The 15,616-nt window shown below is 28.9% G+C and overlaps 1 long non-coding RNA gene across 1 annotated transcript; it reads right to left on the bottom strand.

Annotated features, from left to right (window-relative positions):
- Positions 1 to 2,974: 2,974 nt before the first annotated feature.
- Positions 2,975 to 8,820, bottom strand: LOC146997870 (uncharacterized). Its single transcript, XR_015040919.1, has 4 exons — positions 8,672 to 8,820; positions 7,491 to 7,600; positions 5,331 to 5,373; positions 2,975 to 3,199 (listed from the first exon to the last, which is right to left on the bottom strand). It is a non-coding gene; the product is annotated as an uncharacterized LOC146997870 (long non-coding RNA).
- Between the last annotated feature and the right edge of the window lie 6,796 nt (positions 8,821 to 15,616).

Genomic DNA, 15,616 nt, shown 5'->3' with positions numbered 1-15,616 from the left:
CTTTACATTTTATAATAACTCAGTTACAAGTTTTAAATAATACTTAAAAAAAAACTTGTTTTATTCCCTTTCAGAAATGTTCAGAGAAAGTCAAATACTATTTAATACCTATTTAATTATTAGGAATTAGCGAAATACTTATTTAAAGTATTTTGCTAATTCCTAATTATTCTCTAATTTAAAATGAACCGAATAGAGCATTAATTATAAATTGACTTACATTTTTCTATTTAAAAGAAGCCAAAAAATCATGTCATATTTAAGAAAGTATTTTAGGAAGAAGCTCTATAAATAGAAAAGAAATAATGCATAATTTTAATATTAATAATACAACCCAGGCAGCATGCATTCGTAAATTGCACGAGAAAAATACGTGCAATTTACGAATGGCCTTTCATATAAAAAACGTTCAAGTTGAACGTAAAAATATCATAAAAAGTGTCCAGTGGCAATTACTAAATATTTACGTATATTTTTACGTTATACTATACGTAACTTTTACGTAAAATTTAGGTATATTTACGCGAGAGACTACTGTTCATTCGCTACTTTTACGTATAATATACGTAAATTTCAGGGATTTAGGTATATTTTTAGTAAAAATTTGCGTATATTTATCGCATATACGTAAATCTCAATTTTTTGCTTCACGTATACGTATATATTTAGTAAAAAATTACATAAATTTTCCCGATTTTTTACTGTATATAAACGTATATATTAGGTAAAATTAAGGAAGATATTCCCCGTATTTTACGGTACAAAAACGTATATATTTGATAGGAATTAACGTATATATTTCCCGTAATTTACGGTACAAAAACGTATATATTTGATAATAATTGACCTAAATCTTCCCTATGTTTTCTTTGCATATGCGAATGACGTAAAAATTTAATCCGATGTATTCTCCACTTTACTGTGTATAAATGCACATTTTTTGGTAAAAAATTTCCATAAATCTCCAATTACCTTTTCACTGCATTTTTCATAAAATGTACCCATTTTAATCTCATATTTTTTATATAAATCTATGCAAAAACTTTCTGTATGCTATGATTAAAAGGTAAAATAATTTTATATCAAATTCTTACATATCTGCCTTTTAGTTATGTACAGCAATATGGAATATATATAACTGGAAAATTTAAATGCACTAGTAAATGGGAAAAAAAAAAAAAAAAATTCTATTAAAAAATTACGTAACACTTAAAGGCTGAAAATGACTTTTAATATTTCATTTCAAAGTGACTACAAAATATGCAATAAATTTCGTAAACATCAATCTGTGTTTTACATCAATTAATGCTATCGTTCATTTGCATTTTTGTTTACTAAATTCATTTCATAAATTTAAATTTAGTAAAAAAACTGTAGCAAACAGTTGTTTACTAAATAACACTTGAAATAAATTATTTGCTTTTCCGAAGGACATTTTCTTATGCCATGTAAATGAACGATAGCATTAATTGATTTAAAACATAGAACTCAGGTTTACAAAATTTATTGCATATTTTGTAGTCACTTTTAAATGAAATATTAAAAGTGATTTTCAGCCTTTTAGTGTTATGTAATTTTTGAATAGAAATTAATTTTTTTGCATTTAAATTTTCCAGTTATATATATTCCATATTGCTGTACATACCTAAAAGGTGGATATGTAAAAATTTGATATTAAATTAATTTTATCTTTTAATCATAATATGCAGAACATTTTTGCATAGATTTATATAAAAAATAAGAGATTAAAATAAGCACATTTTACGAAAAATGCAGTAAATAGGTAATTGGAGATTTATGCAAATTTTTTACCAAAAATGTGCACTTATACACAGTAAAGAGAAGACATCAGACTAAATTTTTACCAAAGTCATTTGTATATGCAAAGAAAACATAGGGAAGATTTAGGTCAATTATTATCAAATATATAAGTTTTTATACCATAAAATACAAGGAATATCTACGTTAATTTCTATCTAAAGTACAATATAGTTAATTAACAAATTCAGTAAATGAATGTAGCACAAAAGAAAACATCATACGTTTAGATTATTTGAATGAGTGTGCTAAATTTTAAAATTGTTAAACATAGACCAGGAAATTGTATAAAACTTACCTTTTCCAATAGTTTACCAAGTTGACTTTGTTATTTTCCTTGAAGATGAATGTTTAATGTCACAAATATTTCATTCATATCTTCAGATAATACACAAATATATACATATTTATTTATTAAAATTCAGTTTATCCCAAACATGTTAAAGAAAATATTAATTTGCATGCAAGTTAATCGAGTAGCTTCTGTTTTAATTACACACATAATTATGATATGTAAAAATTTTACATTTATCAGTCAATCTTGCAATGTATGTAATGTATTGTAATCTATTATTGTTGTCTTTCTCAGTTGAAAATCTTATAAATATATTAGATCAGTACTCTAAAGTTAACCTCTACAAAAGAAATGTTTTATTGAAGTATTTTTAAAAAGTTCCCTTTTACAATGTAACTGTTAATTTCATAAATAAGTTCATAAAATTATGCAAATTCAAAATTACCTAAATATGTTCTTTATTTTATCTTATATACCAGATAAAATTTCAAAAAGTTAATTTGTTTAGGAATATTGAATTTTTTAATATTTATCTCATGTGACTTTTTCTATAACATCATTATAAATGTGCATGTTGATGTGGACATACCAATTTTTTTTTTTTTTTATCAAATAGCTTTATGGTATTAAATGATTTAAAAAGAGGCAACTGGACAAAAGAAAGCAATTAGAAGTTGGCTAATTTTTTTATTAATTTGTTGTCAAATGCTGTGCATTTTAGATTATGCTCATATGATGACAATGAGTTATTTAAATTATAAAATTATTATGAACATATCCCACATAAATTAACAAGTATAAAATTTCAAGTTGTTTGAAGTATTATGAACTGTAATACTTGCAAAAGAAATACACATGAAATTAATTTAAGAATTAGGTTTATTTTACAGGTATTCAAAAACTGCAATTACTGTTAAACAATAAAAACTAACATTAAATCTGAAGAGCATATTTTTTTCAATAATAAAATTCAACATAGACTTCATGCAGCTTCGCCATATTTGTTCTATAGTTCGCTGTCTTTAATATCCTGCTCGATTTTTGTAAAAGTGAATTCTTTGTCACCCAATGTTTTGAGAACAGCTCCTAAACAAGAAAGAAAAATTTGTAATAATTTCACACTTCAGATGTTTTCAGTTTTTAAATATAGTTGAAGTATTAAAAGATGCATATAAAATGCACTGAGTATTTCATATTTAAAAATTTACATTTTAGTAATTAAAATTTAATTTTATACTATCACAGTAAGCTTCAATTATATACCTTACACAATGCCTATAATTTCAAGTAAAAAATACTTAAGATTTGTTTAGAACTGCAAGGTTGAGAAAGTCTTTAATGGCTATGTTTGTATTTAAGTACATGAGAAAAAAAACTTAAATTTGTATTAATTATATTGCATTAGCCTTTTCAATTTTACTCCTACATATAGTAAAGAATATTCGCTTTCTTACAGATAACTTTTTCTTAAATAAAGAGTAAGCAGAAAACTAATCACAACACTATATACATATAACAGAATACTCCATAAACATATACATGTCATTAACATACGTATATGCATTAACAGGCTATTTTACACATTTCAATAAACCAGAAACCAATGCACAATCAAAAGTATTATCAGTAAATTCCTCCAAAATCAGAGCAAAAATCTTTAATTATGATAACAATGGCATATCAGTTTGCAATATAAAATATTTCAAGTTTACATTCATGTGCATTCTAAGCAAACAGAATGCTGAATAACAATAAAATTATAAATACCATAAAAAAGTTAAGAGCCACGTAGAATGATAGCAATACTAAATGAAGTCTTCCTTCAAAAATCAATTTAAATTCAAAAATTTGCCTTCCTGTTTAACATCTCAAAATAGGGTTACTGCTTTCACTAACTAAATTTCCTGTCTTGGCAAAATAAAAATTGTCACTTCTGTTGCAGGAAATATTTGCTGCAAACTTTGTATGCAAATAATCCAGTGAAAAAATTTCAGTTGTGGCTTGAATATTTTCTTTATTAAATAAATGAAAAATTGCCACATAATATTAATTTATGATCCACATGAAGCTTTTTACCTCTACCATATCATGCAGCTATTTTAAAATATATACTCTCATATAAAAGCCACAGAATTTTTTTACCAATATTAATGTAGTATAAATCATTAATAAATCTTCTAAAAACAGCTCCAAAATTTCTGAATTTGATACCCAAAACATAATTCTATGTAACTGTTAATGTATGCATTTGCTTGCACATACTTAAAATGAATTATACACACAAAAACTTAACATATTAACTTTAATAAATTCTTAATTAGCAGGATAACTCAATTAAGGCAAAATATGAAAGAAATCTACCTGATGGAATAGTTGTAAAAGATATATTTAAAAAAAGCTAATATTGTTTATCTTACACATGGCAGAAATTGAGTAAACTGTATGCAGCTGGATTATTTATTAGGAATAGAAGATCAAAGTACCAAAGTCACACTAGGGCTTTAACCATTTGGGTTCAAAGAAGCACCTCAATTTAAAAAAGAATAATTTAAAAAAGCTAATAGAATTTTATAACTTTTACAATCTAGTACAAATAATAGACACATAAACAACACTAAATGCCATTATTTACTTGCATATTTTCCTTCTTTGTGTACTTTACTCCTTAATTTTTCAGGATATGATTTAGAAACAGAGTTTTGGTAAAAATGTATACTGGTAAAAAAAAATATTGCTGAAACTGATAAGTCCTTTGAATTATATACTATAGTGCAAAGAGGGATGGAATATGTGACTAAATATGATAAATCAGATTACAATAACATTAAACAAATAACATGAAAAACTGAAAAAAGAAATTTTATTTGAAATTATTTTTTAACTCATGGAAAGACAGACAGTATTTCCAACTTATTAAATTCAATTATATTTTACCTTCGTCAAACCAATATTGGTAAGAGAGTTATATTTAAGCTCGGTGCTAAGCTAAAACTGCTTTCTTGCCTAATTTTATACTACTGAAAATACCGGTAATTGTCAAAGTTATTCGTACTCAATATGTGTAAGATTATTAATGAGTTGCCAAACCTCAGTTAACCATCTAATATACTACATTCAACATTATTATTTTTCTTTTTGAATGTCAGGTTTTCATTATTTCTGCCAATATATCTGTAACAGGACATAAAGATTGAGTTAATGTAGAATAGAAAATTACCTTGCAAGTTAGCACCTTTACCTTAGTGGCAGTACTTCATTCTCTAGAAAAAACATTTTAAATTATTATACTTAAACAAAAAATTCATATTTGTTACAGCAAAACATCATTAACACAATAAACCAGAGTTGAATGCAAATCTAGTTTAACTCCATTCTTGAAAACTAGTTTATTACTTTCAATTTAATTTTAAAATAATAAAAAATAAGGTACGTATTATGATGACTACCTAGATATCTCGCCTAAACTGGCAATCCTTGTAGGTTATACAGGTTAACCCTAACATAGGTTATAGAGGGCACTAAGATAGTATTAATCCCACACTAGGGACTCTTAACATTTGGTGGGAACAGTTTGAAAAGTGAAACAGATATTTATAGTGAACCAATGCAAAACAAAAACATTAGTTCTTTAGGGACAAAGCCCCTTTGGACTAATAAATACGAGTAAATTAAAAGCTTTTAGCTATTTTTTCTTCTTGTAAAAAATAGACATACATAATATTTTTAGAAAATAACAGTACTTTAACCATGCATTTTCCACATATTTAACACAATAATTCATTCTAGCTCTGTTGCAATACTGGCAAAGGTACTCCTCCGTTATTTAGGATGGGATTCAGAAATGTACAATGAAACCTCGAGATATGAGGAAAGTATGAGCAAAATACGAGCATTAATTTGAGTAACGAGCAATGAGCCAGGCTGTTGGTATGAGTGGTGCCATTTCCCTATCCGGCTCAACTCGGGGAATCCCCTCATCAGATCACTCAGTGTTCTTTTATATACGTGTTTGTGCACTTGCAAGTTAATTGTTTTGACATTTAAACATGAAAATAATTATTTCAAGATGCCCCGCAAGAAGATTGTTGCCTCAGATAGTGCTGCAAAGAAAAATAAGAAGGCCATGGAAGTTGATATCAAGAAAGAAATCGTAGATAAACATAAGCATGGTGACGGAATTGGCGAAGACTTGCGGCCTTTCAACATCGAAAATCTATACTATTCTGAAGAAGGAAGAAATTAAGAAACCTGATGTAGCCAAGGAATTATCGTTGCTTCCAAGCACCATAAAAGTACTCCTAGATGCTGAGAAGCTGTTGTTGGTGTGGATTAATGAGAATGAGTTAAAATGTTGGTAACAAAGTTAAACTATTGTTATATTATTTACCAGTGTTATTTATTAGGAAAAATTGACTTGATATTAAAATGTTGATATTTTTTGGGGGGTGGAACAGGTTAACTGAATTTCCATTATTTTCAATGGGGAAGCTTTTTTCTAGATACGAGAAATTCGCTATACCAGTTGAATGCTGGAACGAATTAAACTCGTATCTCGGGGTTCCACTGTAGATATGCAAGCATGTGTATATGCATGTATGCGCATATATGTGTATAAGTATACACATACATACATAAAGAATATACACATGCACACACGAGCACCTACATTTAAAAATGCATGCATATAAACACACATTTCTGAATCTCCTGATAGCAGAAGAATACCTACATGAATCACAGGATTTACATTATTCAGTTTCATTAGAATTCTTAAATGCAGAGGATTTACATTAATCAGTTTTATTCGAATTCTTAAATGCAGAGGATTTACATTAATCAGTTTTATTAGAATTCTTAAATGAAATCTTCACTATCCGAAAATTCAGTTTCATTTCCAGCTGAAACTGTATCATGACAATCTCATTTATATTATTTCCCTCTAACAACTGAACATTTTGAAAACCTTTTCTATTCCATGGAAAACTAATGCTACATTAAACATACATTTTCTAAATCTGAAAATTTTAAGTTAGCTTAGAAACTGTAATCATTCTTAAAAAAGTTTGATTTATGCACATGTTAGATCAATAAAATTATTTTCCTGTGAAAAAGTAATATGGCATTGAACAACACGATTTTACACATCAAGATATACTGAGTGAAAATTCCTGAAATGTTTTATTTCTTGGTATCTCTGCAAGAATTGTATAAATAAGACTACCTCCCTTTTATAAAAAAAAAAATGTTTAGTAAATACTATGAAGAAAATTGGTTACATTATTTACAGTTCATAATTAATAGAAAATAAATCATTTCTTATCTTATCAGAATTTATTTTTATCACATTCATAAACAGTACTAATTTAAACAAACATACCATTATGATTTCAATAACTATGAAATAGAAAATCCAAATCTGCATCTTTGATGGTCTAGTAGATTGGACGTCTCGTTTACTACAATTCAGCAGGGTGCCGACTCCCCAGACTGTAATATATATATATATAATTAATTTACAAGGGAAAAAGCAACAAAAATATAAACAATTTCTTGGTTTTATATAAGCATTTCTGCACATTTACAATTTAAATTTTTTTAACTATCTAGTTATATCAAAATACATGATTTAGTAAAATATAATTCAAATAATTTAAAGTATTTTAGATCAAATACTAATTTTTCAATAAATTTTTTCATGCAAGTCTAATAATCAACATAACTATCAAGTTTTGACTTCGAAAATTATGTTTAGAGAACTTGAAGCTGCAGTAAATAGTAATAAATTTATTCAAAACTGAAAGTAAAGCATTCTTACTTTATTTTCTTTCTTTAACTATGGCAGATCTTTTAAAACAACAAAATCAAACAAACAAAAAAGAAATGCATTCATGAAAGGACTTAGGACTTACTTATTATTCATGAAAGGATATATTTCAGTAATTACAAGTGCATAAAAATTCAGTATATATATAAAAAAAATGAACACAGATTTGGAACAAAGTACCTGTGTTTCTATGGCATAAAGTTTCCTTTTTTAATAGCACAATATCTTTGAGTTAAAGATTATATATTAAAGCAAATTTATAAAACTAAATTCAAAAATAAGAAATTAAATTATTTTTAGAGAAAACACTAAGCAAATAAAAAATTTTGAATTTCATAAATAAATGAAAGTTACATGCTTTATTTTTTGGCATAAGGTAGATAATATTTCCATAACAGATTTCTGAACAATTAGTCATGTTAATATTGCCTTTCTTTTTCCATTAAAAGCTATTTCCTGCTTAATTAGTAAGTAGTAAATATTAAAACGTTTGAGTAAAAATAATATAACTATAAAAAGGTGAGACACATACAAAAAGGAGTGACACAAACAGTAAGAAACAGACTAGTGCAAAATTTAACAGTACCAAATCCTGAAAATGAATCATTAGGCACGTACACAAAAGAATAACATATGGAAAATCACATTTCCTACACAGACTCTATTTATAAAATTTTATATAGGTGAAAAAAAGTACGAGTATTAAACACTGAAAATATAAAATATTCACTTACTTTCTTCAAATAATTAGTAACTTCGATGGATTCAGTCACAAACGCCAATCCACGAACAAACAGTATTGTTTGCGACTTTACCATTCATTTCGACCGCCATTGCTGAGTGCTGACTTCACAAATATCCCGCCACAACCGGAAGTAGAAAGTGTCTGCTTTGCCATTGGTCAGTGAACAAGAATTGCAACGCTTTTTTTTCTTTATAATTAAACATATTAAGAAAGCCTCTAAATAAGCATATGAAATAAACTTACTTTTGCATTATATAAATTTATATTCACAGCATCTCTGTATTAAGGTAATAATTAAATTTTTCTACGAGAAATAGAAATGTCTGTATATGCGCATGCTCAGTGTATAATCGTAAATCCGGTTAATTTTTATAGCATAAAATTAACTATGCAAATTTTGAGTTCATTTAACTGGACCCTTGTACTTATTCTGTTGATCTCCATATTAAGAATGTCTTTAACTGTTTCAGGAAAAATATAAAATATAATATAATTATTTATTTACATTATTTATTAATTTTTTCCTCATATAAAAATTATTAAAATCGCTATATCATTTTTTCCGTACATTAAACAAAATTTAAAAAAATTAGCCTCATATGATTTTTATAACAAAGATTAAAGGAACTGAAATATATGTAAAATATCAGGATTCAGCTTGCAATTTCATAGAGTTATTATTATTATTATTAAATAAAAATATTAGTATATCTTTGATTATAATTAATGATCCTTTGGTCTACATTAAACTATTGTTCAAGAAGTTAAACGTTTTCGAGCATCTTCTGCTGTATTTATTATTCTATTCCTCGACATGAAAGATTTGCTAGTCTTATTCCAATTCAATTGCCCGCATTTGCTAAATAAAATAAGGAGAGTATTGTACCAAACTCAGTAAGTACACAAATTTAATATACAGCTTATTCCAGTTAAATGGGTAATAGGATTTTCATAAAAGAAATTAAATTGTGTAAATTAATGTAAGTGTTGATATGAATAAAAATAACAAATTTGATATAAGAAAATAAATAAGTTATTTTGAAGATGTTTGAATTAAGAAAATATAATTTTTTGCAAAAATGCACGTAAAGATTTAGCTCACATGTTAAAATTTATAGAAAAATTTTAGCCTCATATATGAATGCCCCTTTTTTCATGTTCGTGGACGAGGAAAACAAAGTGAAATGCCAGAAATACACTAAATATTTTGAATTAATAAACTTCATTTTCAATCTTTTTAGACTTCGTATAATATCCGTAAAAGTGACGAATGAAATATACCATAAAGGCAGTAGTTTCTTTCAGAACATTAGGATTCGTATAATATGCGTAAAAGTGACGAATAAAATATACCATCATGGCGGTAGTTTTATCAGTACATTCGGATTCGTATAATTTTCGTAAAAATAACGTGTGGAAAATAACGATCAAGAGTTAACAGTAACTTCAGCCTTTTTCATTCGTATAAATTTCGTAAAAGTAACGTGCAAAAAATACCATCTCTTATTTGACCAAAATTATACGTATATTTTTGGAGACGTGCTGCCTGGGAATAAACTTTGATCTTAATTTTTGTACCTTAACCGAATAAAATCAAATTACCTTAATTTTTTTTCTAATGTAATTAACGAAAACTTGTGAAAATATTTCATTCAAATTAAACCATTCTGAGAAAACTGTCCTGTGAAAAGTATAGCATTTAATTCCGTTCAGAATGAAATGTTGTTTTCACATACTTAGGACTTTGAAGTGTTGTAAAAAAAAGAAAATATATACATTTATATGTATATTTGCGACGTAATTACAATATATTTACACCCAAACGCGTCAAATCCCATAGAACTCAATGATAAATGACCCAATGTTTTGGTCACCACATAGGGATCGCCGGTGCTTCAGAGCAGGGTACGGAGAAACTTGTTTAGGGCGACTCCTTCTTACTTCCTACCTCCATGTACTCGCCGTACCCCCTGCTGTGATAATGCGGAATCACTATTGGCTGATCGACTTGCTACGTAAAAACGTCACTTGTTTGGTCACGTGACAAGCCGATTGCATGTATTCTGAAGTGTCGTGGAACCATTGTAATTTGTAGTTTGCTCTATAAAACGTAATAAATTTTGTATGCATATACAATTCTGAATTAATAATAAACCACTAAAAGGTACAGCTGGTAAAGAATAAAGAACACAAACCTCTTCGGACATATCGCTTAAAGTATTTTATTTGGACGGCATAAGATATGTTTACTAGGAAGACAAATTCCGGCAAGCAAAATATATAATTATGTAAAAGAAATTTCGTTACCAGAGCATAAAAGTATCTAATCTTGTACTTTAGATTTTCAAATATCAGAAGTTGTGAAATAATGTAAGAGAATTTTGATTTAACATAAGAGATTCAATTTTGAGGAAGTTGGAGCTTGACATGAAGGAATTTTTTATTTATTTTTAATAAAACAAGATTGGTTTTGTATTTTTGAAAATTTTTGGCAGAAGAACAGTTTAATCTTTTAATATTTCATTGGTATGTTAATATTTTCTTGAACTAAAATTAAAAAAATGGAGGACTGTTAATATTTGCAGTAATAACCTATATTCTGAAAAATAATATTGTTTTTGATTATTTAAAAATATAGAGCAACTTCTGATGATGTCCGTCTTTTAAAAAGACAAACTAGAACACTACTTTGTCATTGTCACCAGTGATGCATCAAAAAACATTGTTTCAGTTTTGGATGTGGGTATTCAGTTGCATACTAAGTTATGTAAATCATAGGAAAAAAATAAGCATTCAAAAACTTGGAAACAGTCAAGTCAATGGTATTTCTAGGCACAGTTTGTCATGATGAATTAATAATTTCAAAAAGTTGTGGATTTGTCATTCGAAAAGCACTTTGTAAGGTTGGAATGTGCTCAAAATATCATGATATGCCTTGAATAATAAGAAGAAATGCTTACCATCAAGGGTCAGAATTCAATAGAGCCAGGATTGTTGCCTATAGAGAGTGTGGATTATCGACCGTTGCACTAGTCGACATCCAACCACTGTTAAGCGAATATGGCATGTATGGAATGCTGAGGATTATACTGAATGGCATGCAGGATCTCAATGCCATCCCATTATTAATACCCAAGAGGACAGGCATATTGTGAGGTCAGCCCTCCAAATTTACAACCACATCACAGTCCATTAGTCAGAAAATGGGCATGTTTGCAGCATGCCCAGTATCTGCTCGTACGGTGTGTCAACGTTTGCATCAGCATGGACTATCAGCACGGTGTCTATTACTTTAGCTTTCCTTGATAATGCAGCACAGAGCGATACGGCTACTGTGGTGTGTCCAACAACAAAGCTGGATATAGAAGGGGCACAATGTCGTCTTTTCAGATGAGTTCCGTTTCTGTGTGCATTATTGTGATGATCGTATAAGTGTCTAGAGGCTCCAAGGAGACCGCACATCGCCTGGTTGCATTCAGTATCGGCATAGAAACCCTAATGTGATGGTATGGGCAGCCACTGAGCACATGGCACACACATCTCTAGTTTCGATCGATGGTAATTTGAATGCCAGATCGGTACATTTCTGACATCTTACGTCCAGTGGTTGTGCCCTATCTTTGAGGCCTGCCAAATGCAATCTTCCAACAGGATAATACAAGACCACATGTTGCACGTTGTGTTCTGACCTTTCTCGATACGCAGTGCATTTGATTGCTGCCCTGGCCTGTACGGTCTCTAGATCTGTCACCCACCTGCTCATGGTTTGCTGAGGACTGGCCTAGCAACCCTCTCCATCTAATACTCTAATACGATTGAAGTGTGGCATAGACTTGAATCAGAATGGAATGAGATGCCGATTTCTGTCATTCAAGCGAAATTCTACTCAGTGCCTAACCAGATAAGGGCCGTTTTACCTGCCAGGTGGAGCAATTGTTTCGACTGATTTCGCACCCTTGTAAACCCCCAAACTGCTTACAAATTTAATCATTTTGTCTTCATGCCATACTATTTACGTACAACAAATATTTTTTTTTATTTGTTTTATTTCATGCTGTAGCAATTTTAATGGCTATTAGTGTATTATTGATTAACAGTTATCTAAGAGACTTCAAGAGTAGTTACTTTACATAGTTTATAAATTATTGCATATTTCTGTATAAAAAATTATTGATGCAGGATAGATAGCGCCTAAAGACTTCATGCAGCCATCAATGGAGTTGACAACACATTCATATTAGATCATTTTCTTTTATATGTTTCCCGGCCACCAGTAGATTGCAAATAAAAAACAAAGTGACTTACAATTACAACACAGCCTGACTGTCCTGAAGTAAACATTAACAATATATACAAAGCCAAAATAATTATATTCGCATAATATGTGCATGACACTTTGTTACTAATAAATATCGGAGTGTCTTGGATCCAATTAATATTTTAACAGATGAAAAATTAAGTTTGACACTATCATAAGTAACTGCAGTTTTTTATTATCATAGTGGCAGGGATATCTTTGAAGATATAATTAATGGCATCATTAAAACAAAAGTAAAACCACCCACTACTAGACAGTTACAGGATCGCTATATATGTGTACAGTGGTTCTCTACTTCGAAATCAGGAACTGTCTATTAATGGGGTATATCTGATAATGTGAAATGTCCATTGCTGGAGGCTCGACTTACATTATCATCATGTTGGGAAAATATTTTGCATCATGACATAATTTATGTGCATGATAAGATACATAAAACTGTTTTGAGTGATATCAGCTGTAAATTTAGAAAGACACTTGGTACACTCCCTATTAAAGTGGCTTTTACATAGGTCTCGGGCATTGTTTAAGATTACATAAAGCAGTCAAGTTGATTCGTGATGAATTACTAACTCTATCTCAGATTTTATTATACTTATGAAAGTTACAGATCTTATTTAATAAAAAGCACCAGAAATAACCACTGTCTTATTGACTAGCCATTTAGTCGCTCTCATACCATTTGCCATTGTGCATAATGATATAAAACTAATACCTTAGTAGCATTGCTCAGTCAACATCATGATATTCATGAAATTTTCTAAGGGATAAATCAAACAAAAATGTAAGCAAAAGTCTTCTAAAAGATTATCTTCCCTAGAAAATATCAGCCAGAATTAAGATAAAAATACAGCATGTCTTCTGAGAAGAAAATAATTACTTACAAAATCATGTTTCCAACACTAATAAAGCACCTAATTATATATTAAAATTTCAAAACAAGATTTACACAATTGATATTCAACTAAGTCTTGCATATCTATTATTTGGCTTCATAAAGTAATATATTGTCTAAAATGAAGCAGTAATATAAAAACATATTAAAAACAATATATTTTTCTTAATGATGATTATTTAAAATTTCTTAATAGAATGGTTTTTCTGAGTAAATGAATTAGAGTTTAAAACAATAAATCTAATAGTGCTATAATAAAGCTCCGTAGGAAGGCTATATTTCCTGCTAATTTGTACTTTAGATTTTTTTCTGCTTTGTGGAACTTTTCTCTTCTTCATAACATCATGCTTTTAATGTACCTTTAAAAGCTAATTAATTAATTTTGACAAGTATTTTGCTTGAGAGATGCTCTCATGGAAGCAGGGTTGCCACTCAAACAGGAGAATGAAATTCCCTGACTTTTCCAGGTTTTCCAGGTGTGTTTCAAGAAAATTCCAGTCTATTCGCGTAATGTACTTTGGCTATGCTAAGAGGTAAATTAATTATGGTATTACTTGTATTGTGTAGCAAATTCACTTTAATTATTCAATAAATCCCAAAGGACATTTATTCTTAATTATTTTTGGTATACTTTGTTTGATAATTTTGTTTACTTTTCCACTTAATAAACTTAATAAAATTTAAGATATATAAATTGGATAACAAATGTATGTTTTATTTAATTATTACTCATGATCATCACCAGTTCAACACGAGGCTAATCCGGTCCTTATAAATCACGATGCAATGCTAAATAGTTAGGTTAGATTTTAGGTAAATTTAATTTGTGTGAGGTATGTTCTTAAAAAGCACCTTAACACTTGAAAACACAAATTAAAATTATAATAGTTGTTGTTTTCTCCATTGAAGATTGAGATTAGAATCTTCCCAATCTGGAATAAAATAAGGCTTTTTTTGCAGACATTCTGCAGCTAAACGAAAGAAAGAAATCTATTTTAATAAATTGAGGTATTTTACATTTATTTCGCAGCATACATAAGGAAAAAATATGTGCATTAAATTTCGTGATGGTATGTCATCATGCTGCTAGAATTAATTTCAAGATTATGCCAGAGAAAATTTCCTGAAATTTGGAAATATTATTTACTAATAATAAATAAATTTAGAGGGAAGAAGCATCATTAAATTATACGAATAACATAAAAATAAAGATAATTACTTAAAAATTGAATTAGAATAATCAACGATATTTTAGCGAATATAGTTAGTTATATTACATGGTTAGCCTAGATGACAGATTACTATTTTTTTATTTTACTGCAAAATGGCAAGGTATTTATTAAAAAGAAAAAAAAAGTTTAAAAAGATTTTGCGATAAAATTCTAGTATACGGTAAGGCTTTGGCACGATTTTGAAAATTGTCGCCAAGACCAAAATGACCCGTTTACTGCGCATCATCATGTCGCCAAATCCCATTGTACCATACCTGGAGATTATTCTAACCAAAGAACGTCTATGCAAAGAATCTCTGATTCTTTGGTCTATGTAAAGAAGAAAAGGTTCCATACAAGTAAAATGCTATTACGCTGCTAGAATGCGGAGGGAAAATATGCCAAGGGATTTGGCGACGGAACCTACAAGCGCCTGGCCCCAGCCACCACCCCAAGCTCTTATTGGACACGACTTCTGATGTCATACAGTGACGAAAAGAATTCTCTGCA

Source organism: Stegodyphus dumicola, chromosome 4 (genome assembly GCF_044657685.1).
Source record: "Stegodyphus dumicola isolate Sdum_Otavi_A_Nest chromosome 4, ASM4465768v1".
Taxonomy (NCBI): Eukaryota; Metazoa; Arthropoda; class Arachnida; order Araneae; family Eresidae; genus Stegodyphus; species Stegodyphus dumicola.
Note: the sequence above shows the minus strand (reverse complement) of the source record. Positions and strands in the feature narration are given on the sequence as shown.